Below are 7415 nucleotides of genomic sequence, written 5' to 3'. Positions count from 1 at the left end.
AGCTAAAATAGATCTTATATATATATACGGTCCAATTACATAAACAAAAATCATGTTTTTGATTACTTTGAAATGACAATGTAATACAGAGCATTTGAAAGAAAATAAACTATATGAAAAGATTATTTTGTTAATGAATGATTAATTTTCTCAATTATTTTCTCAATTAAATATTGTCATCCACCTAATTCACTCTTTAAATTTTGTATTGTGATCAACTTTTTACTATATCGAACTCGTCATGTGCCACTCGTACTGGCTATTGGTTGTTGCTGTTGACTCTGTTTATAGCCTTCATGGACCAAATTCGCTCTGATAAAGTAAAGTTTAATTTATTTTATTTGAACAGATTCCAATCTTTACATGATCCCTTTGAAAAGTTTTACATTCGATATTGTGAAGATGCTCCCTCGTACTCACATGCCCACGTAAATTATATAAACATTTAATTTCATATGGAAAAACAACAATTATTGTTTATATAAAAAAAAATGTTATTATTTTACGTTATCTCTAGTTTGAAATTCAAATCTTGATATATAGAGATTATCAAGACAGGTTAGAACATTTTAATTTATGATTTTAGTTTTCTTAGAAAAAAAACTCAAAAAAACAATTTTTTGTTCACTTTCCATACAATACTAATTAAAAATTTAAAATGTATTATGTATGCAAACTTTTTTTCTTTCAAATATCTATTTTACATATACAACATACTGATCATAATTATGATATACAACCTACTGGTTTTTGCTAGTATTATCATTGTGTCATTGGCCAACATAAAGTATGTAGAGTTTGGGTATTTGGATTTTCGATACCAAAATGAACTGTATTGAATTAGTAAAATTAGATCTTAGGCTTGACCAAAAATTATATCATGGGAAAAAATTCTGCATTATAATCTAACTTTATTTTTCCTGACTTAAAAAGCCCTAGGAATCAAACACATGTTCACTAGTGGTGGCACTATGGAACGAGTTGTGGAGTGTGGCAACAATAAGTTAATCAACTTTTCATGCAAAGGAACTTGCATTAGTTTATTGCCATATCTGGTCCAGAATCCCATTTATTCTAAACTTTTTTATGCTTTTTCTTTTAAAATATAATCTTATTCAATTTGTCTCGTAAGAGAATAAGAACACACGGATTCGTCCGGATAGAAGGGTATTTTATTTGGTGCCTATTTAAAGAAGTAAAAGTTGATATTGAAGTTTATAGCATCGCGTTTTATTTGGTGTTGCCAATCGTTTTAATTTTAACTTTTACTAAAATGAAGAAAAAATATTTCTTCCTGTTAGAATATTTAATCAAAAATTAAGAACATTTTTCAGTGGTAGATAGTAAAATTTAAATTTTTGGAAGTCTTTTCATGTGCTATTATAATCTTAAATCATTTTAAATATTCCAGTGTACACCCACAACAAAAAAATCACAATGTTTTTGTTGCAAACTAGATCGTCATTCCAACGGTGTATATATATTTGATTCTATACTCGCATGAGTTCGTTTTTTTTGATATAATTTTTTATTAGTGGCGGATGCATAAATTATTTTTATCGGGGTCATTCAAGATAAAACTGTAACTTTTGAGAAAGTACATGGGTTATAGAGAGTCATTTTGGGTGGACTTGCCAACTTTGCTGCCAATTCTTTAGTGTTCTCTTTGGCTAAAGACATATATAATTATTTAGCATTAATATTATTATTGAGTATGCGTCTGTGACGTCTGTCCCTGCTTGTACCATCTTGACCGCCACCATCTGTGGAATCCTAATCCCGTCCGAAGGTTTGAGGAACTTGTGACCATTTAGTTACTTCATTTCAATATTTTATTTTGTTGCATTTCTTATTAATTTTGACTAAAACCTAAGAACTGTTGTTATGTTTCCTTTAGCCACATGACGAGAAGTTGAGAACTAAGGTTGGATCAGAAAAGAATCTTTTATTGTAGCAAAGTTGAGTATTGTCTAGACTGGGCTTGACTTCATGTTTGCATTGGAGCCCAACATTGAAGCTTGTTTGTGTAGTCCTGTCCACAAGTTACTGCCTTTCGTTTTGATTGTTCATTGCCGTAGAATATTGTTGATACACTCTAAGGTATCACAAGTTACTATAATTTTTTAAAAATGTCCGCATATATGGATCATGTCGATTGTTTTAAGAAAATTAGAACACATCACACAGTGTTCAACTACACCTTGTGGTAGGATCCAAATATCTCTAAAGAAACAGCACAAGCTAGTATTTTTCACTATCTGTTAATTATACCGGTGAAATTGAAGATAAAGAGCAAATAACTAATCTAGTCAAGTCTCTTACTAGATTTTTTATAAAAACTGCCGAATAGAAACAATTGTCGACTACAAGAGAAAAAACGAATGCGAAGAGTTAAGCTTTTTTTTGTTCAAAGAATAAAAGATAAGCTATCATCATAAAATAAGCTATATTAACAAATTGTAAGTCTTGTTGTTTCCTTAGCTTCCTGACTCGTAGTAATTAGACCTTGTTTTGGTTGGTTGGTTTCCACTTGTTTTCTTTACTTTTGCTCTTCCTCTTCCTTGACTTGCACTAAACTTGGAACATAAGAGCTAGAACACACAATTGTGGTTCTAATTGTTGTCATATCCAAAAGCATACATGCGTGCGGTTTTTGTTGTGGTTTTGGTTTGGATCCATCTGGTTTGTCCTAAATATGGGTTCCAAACCACAAACCTAGCGGTGTGCTCCCTGGTCACGCATAACAATAAGCCATCACAGTAAAAGACTTTAGCTATCTCTACTTGTTTAAGAAAATTACCTATCTCCTTTATTGATGGCTCAACGAATTCGTCCTTGAGTATTCCATGAAGATTAAACTTCATTGAAAGATGCCTATAACAACCCATCATTATGAACCGTAGAAGCTGTTGCCTTGGTTCCATCCCTTGCAAGTGGATCTCACTGCTCCAAGAGAAGTTATGGGAACCCTAAACAGTATCTCCTCTAACAACTTCTGCGGAAGATCAGACATCATCGTCGTTAGAAATTAGGATTTATACTTTCAACAACTATCTTATTTCATTACAATATACTTATATAGCTCAAAAACTCTACTGAACTTTCCGCTATATACATCATAACCTGGGATGGGCCTGCTCATTTACATATCTTTATCACAGTGTGGGATTTCTAGCCCTTTAAAATCATAATTTTTGAGCAAGTGGTTTTTTTTTTTTTTCTCTCTTGCCTTTTCGACTAAAATAACTTTCAACTTTTTATTGTAAGAAAAAATCTGTTTGTGTATCAAACTTTTCAGTCGACATAGGAAACGACATTATTTTAAGCTTTTTGTCTTTGGCATCGATAGTTATCATGCCTCGTAATTTATGAAACAAAAGTATTTTAGTATGAAAAAAATCATTTTTGCATCTAATGTTACCAAGTCGTTTCAATTTGGTCAAACCAATTATACTGAAAAGTAATGAATGTATACGACATCGACATGTATTACTTGTAACAGTAACTAGCTAACTATTTTACAATGGAAACTCATAATAATTCAAATCCAAAGAAAAAAAAGTTCATTGTGCAGTGACCATCTATAGTAGTTAAATTATACATAGGTAAAAGAATGTTTTGAAATTTGGAAGTGGGTAAAGTTAAAAACTTTGATATATATTATTATTTTAGTGAATAGAGAGGGACATAAGAATATGAGTGGGTAATGGTATAGGAACACTCTCTGATCAAAAGCAATGGTCTCCTACCTTCCAATCACTTATCTTCAAACCCATTGTTTTTTCTTTATATTTTATTTTGTTGCATTTCTTATAGTTAGAGAGTTCTTCACACGCATTGTAGAGTATTGACTAGACTTGGCTTGACTTCATGTTTTGTTTGCATTGGATGTATGGCCCAACATCGAAGCTTGTTTATGTAGTCCGCAGTTACTTCTTTTGTTTTGATTCTCGATGCCGTTGAATGTCGATACACTTTACGGTATTACTATGAGTACTATAACTTTTTATTGTGTTTATTAATGACATTGTGTCGATTTTTATTAAAAATTCGAACATATCACTTTTTTTTTTTGAATCTAATGTTAAATTATATTCAAAAAAAAATGTATACTGTTTTACAATTTGTGCAAGGGTATTAAAATATAACTAGCTGAAACCATTAAAAAAAATTTAAGCAACCCCTCCTACATCTGCAGTCGAGCTTGTAGCCATTGTTGAAAAGCTTCGTCATAACACCGGTCGCCCAACAGACTTATAGCAAGGAGCTGGTCCTTAACTTGCCGATCAATCCAATCAATTAGTACGGCTGCTGTCTTAGGTGTGTCCCCATGACGCCTCCCATTTCGTTCTCTCCAAATTGTGTAAACCACACAGCTTGAAAGAGATAGCGAAGGAGAAACCCCTCCACCAAACTGAGCTGAGAGTTCGCTAAGTAGTCGAGGAGGGTAGACCAATGCGTTGTGTACCGTGTTTGCATCAACCCCTTTGCGAGAGCCTCCCATACCCGAGAGACAAAATCACAAGCAAAGAATAGATGATCCCGGGTTTCTAGAACTTTTGACAAAACACACAAGTACCTGCCGCACCCCCATTCCACGCGACCATGCAGGCACCCGTGGCGAGCCTATCTAATGCAGCCAACCACACACAAAATGAGAACTTAGGCGTCACATGACGAAACCAAACACCCCTGTGCCATGACACCGTGCTAGAGGTTACCCGTATATGATAAGCTCCAAATCAAGCTCAAAAGAAATAACACAAGAGTTTTTCTTTTTGCTAAATGAAATAAAACAACAGTTATCAAATTAAAGTGATCAAAATCTGTTAATTATGACGATCATGAAATTAAAGTTAATGGCAGAAGAGCTAACTTCTAGCCATGTCTCTGACTAGCTAAAAGTAAAACTGACGGGTTAATAAAATAGAAACAAATTATTGACTACTCTTGTTTAAAGGATAAATTAAAGGACAATGCAAAAAGAAAAGGGGAAAAAAAAAAGAAGCTATGTTTATAAATTGCAAGTCTCGTTGTTTCCTTCTTGACTCGTAGTGTTTAAGACCTTGTTGTTGTTGGTTCGGTTCCACTTCTTCGCTTTCCTATTGCTCTTGCTCTTCCTTGATTTGCACTAAACTTGGAACATAAGAGCTAGTGGACACAATTGGGAGATCAAATGCTTCAACTTCTTTAAGATCCACTTTCAAGCATATTTTCTCTCCAATGATGTAAGCATTGTAGCTTTGAGAACCATCAACTAGATAAAAAATCACAGCAAGTTTCTTCTCTTCATCAATGATAAAACTGTCACAATCTTGATTAAACAGATAACCAAATTTAGTGAGTGGTTCTATCTCAAACGTTAAGAAGGGAACCCACGATACTATGTTGGGTTCAATCTTAGTTGTAATCCAAATCTCTGTCACATATTTATCATAGCACTGATATAATGCCGAGAGTTTCTCTTTTTAAGGCAATAGAAAATTCCAATACCACAATAAGTATTATAATCCTGAAAAGACAGACGAAGAAGCTTCCCAAATCTCTCTGCTGTAAAATCAAAATAGATTAAGGAATAAGGGGTTCGAAATGAATCATGCCCTTTAATTTTATTCTTTCTTTATCCAAAAGTATGCATTTCCATTTACAGATGCGCATCGTAGACGGTAATACCTCTTTATTTCCCAGTTGGGGATGACATCAAAAACCCTCCATGAATTAAACTATCTTGTAGTTATTGTTGTTGTCGTATCCGAAAGCATATTTGCATTTGTCTCTTGTTGTGGTTTTGGGTTGGATCCATATGGTTTTTTCTAAATACGGGTTCCAAACCAAAAGCCTAGTATTGCCCTCGGTCACGCATAACAATAAGCCATCACAATAATAGACATGATGAAACTCTACTTATTTTGTTTCAATGACTATGTAATATCGCCTCTACCAAATCCTGCGAAAGATCAGACATCATCGTCATTAGAAATTAGGGTTTTAACTTTCAATAACTATGTTATTTTGTTTCAATGACTATGTAAGTCTATAACTGATTACTGAGCTTTACGCCTATATAATCATAACCTGAGATGGGCCTTTTTGCTCTTTTACTTATCTTTGTCACGGTGTGGACTTTTAAGCCTTTTTAAACGTCATGATTTTTCTCTGAATGTTTTTTTTGTTTTTTTGGTTTTCTGTTAAATATTCGTAAATAAATTAGAAAAACTATATAACCGAAAAAAATAACTTAATATTGTTAGAAAAATACATCTTAGATGTGAGAACTTTAAGAAGCTTTTAAAAAGGTATATATTGACTCGTAACTATATATATATATCTATTATATAATAGTATGAAAAATCATTGTTAGTTTGTTACAGCCAATGTTATAAAGTCTATTCAATTTGGTCCAACCAATTATACTGAAATTAATGACTGTATCCTCTTTTTTATAAAAGAGAAGTACATGACTTATTTTTGGTAGACCATATAATAGTTATATAAGTCATTAATTGGTTATAGAATTGACATATTAATAATTTAAGTATAACATTTGATAATATTTTGATATTTGCTGGTCTACTTTGATTATTGTTAGATCTTATATCGCTTATTTATTCAATTATTCATAATTAATTATTAATAATAGCAATAGCAATGAATCCACTTTAAACCTAATCGGAAATAATAATAGCATTTGAAGGAATAAAAGATGATATACACAAATGAAACAAAATATTTTAACTCGAGAAATCTTCCAAGTTCGGTAACCCTAAACATAAAACTGTGATTTTTGTTAAACTAAACAATATTTCGATCTTACCTAACAATATATATCCTACTTCTATATATCTTACTTCTATATATTGTTTAAGGAAATTTAACAAATTTAAATATCTCCCGACTTAAATAGGATTAACTCTAGAGACCCCTTTGACGGTCAAATATATTCAAAATTAAAAATACCACTTACACATAGTCTACACAACTTTTTATAATAGATATATGAGTCATTAATTGGTTATAAAATTAAAACATCAATCATTTTAGTTGTATTTAAGTGTATTATTTGTATAATTTACCTTTGCGGGTTTGCTTGATAATCAAGATTCAAGATCGAGATTTATAGGGTTCGCTTGATAATCGAGATTTATAGGGTCCGCTTGGTAATCAAGATTTTTTTTTTCAACCATTGGGTCACAACTGGCCGGCCCATTAGCCAAATTCCTATATTCGTAGGAGCCGGGACTCGATCCCGGGTGTGATAGTGCCTTCTACAAATGGACTTACCTCCTGCCACTGCACTAAGGTCACTTCACTGGTAATCAAAATTTATAGGGTTTACATTTTGCCATTTTAATAAATATCATATCTAAAAGTTATTATTTGTAATATCACAATTTAAAGTTATATGTACTTCTTTC

Source organism: Camelina sativa, chromosome 15 (assembly GCF_000633955.1).
Source record: "Camelina sativa cultivar DH55 chromosome 15, Cs, whole genome shotgun sequence".
Lineage (NCBI taxonomy): Eukaryota > Viridiplantae > Streptophyta > Magnoliopsida > Brassicales > Brassicaceae > Camelina > Camelina sativa.
Note: the sequence above shows the minus strand (reverse complement) of the source record.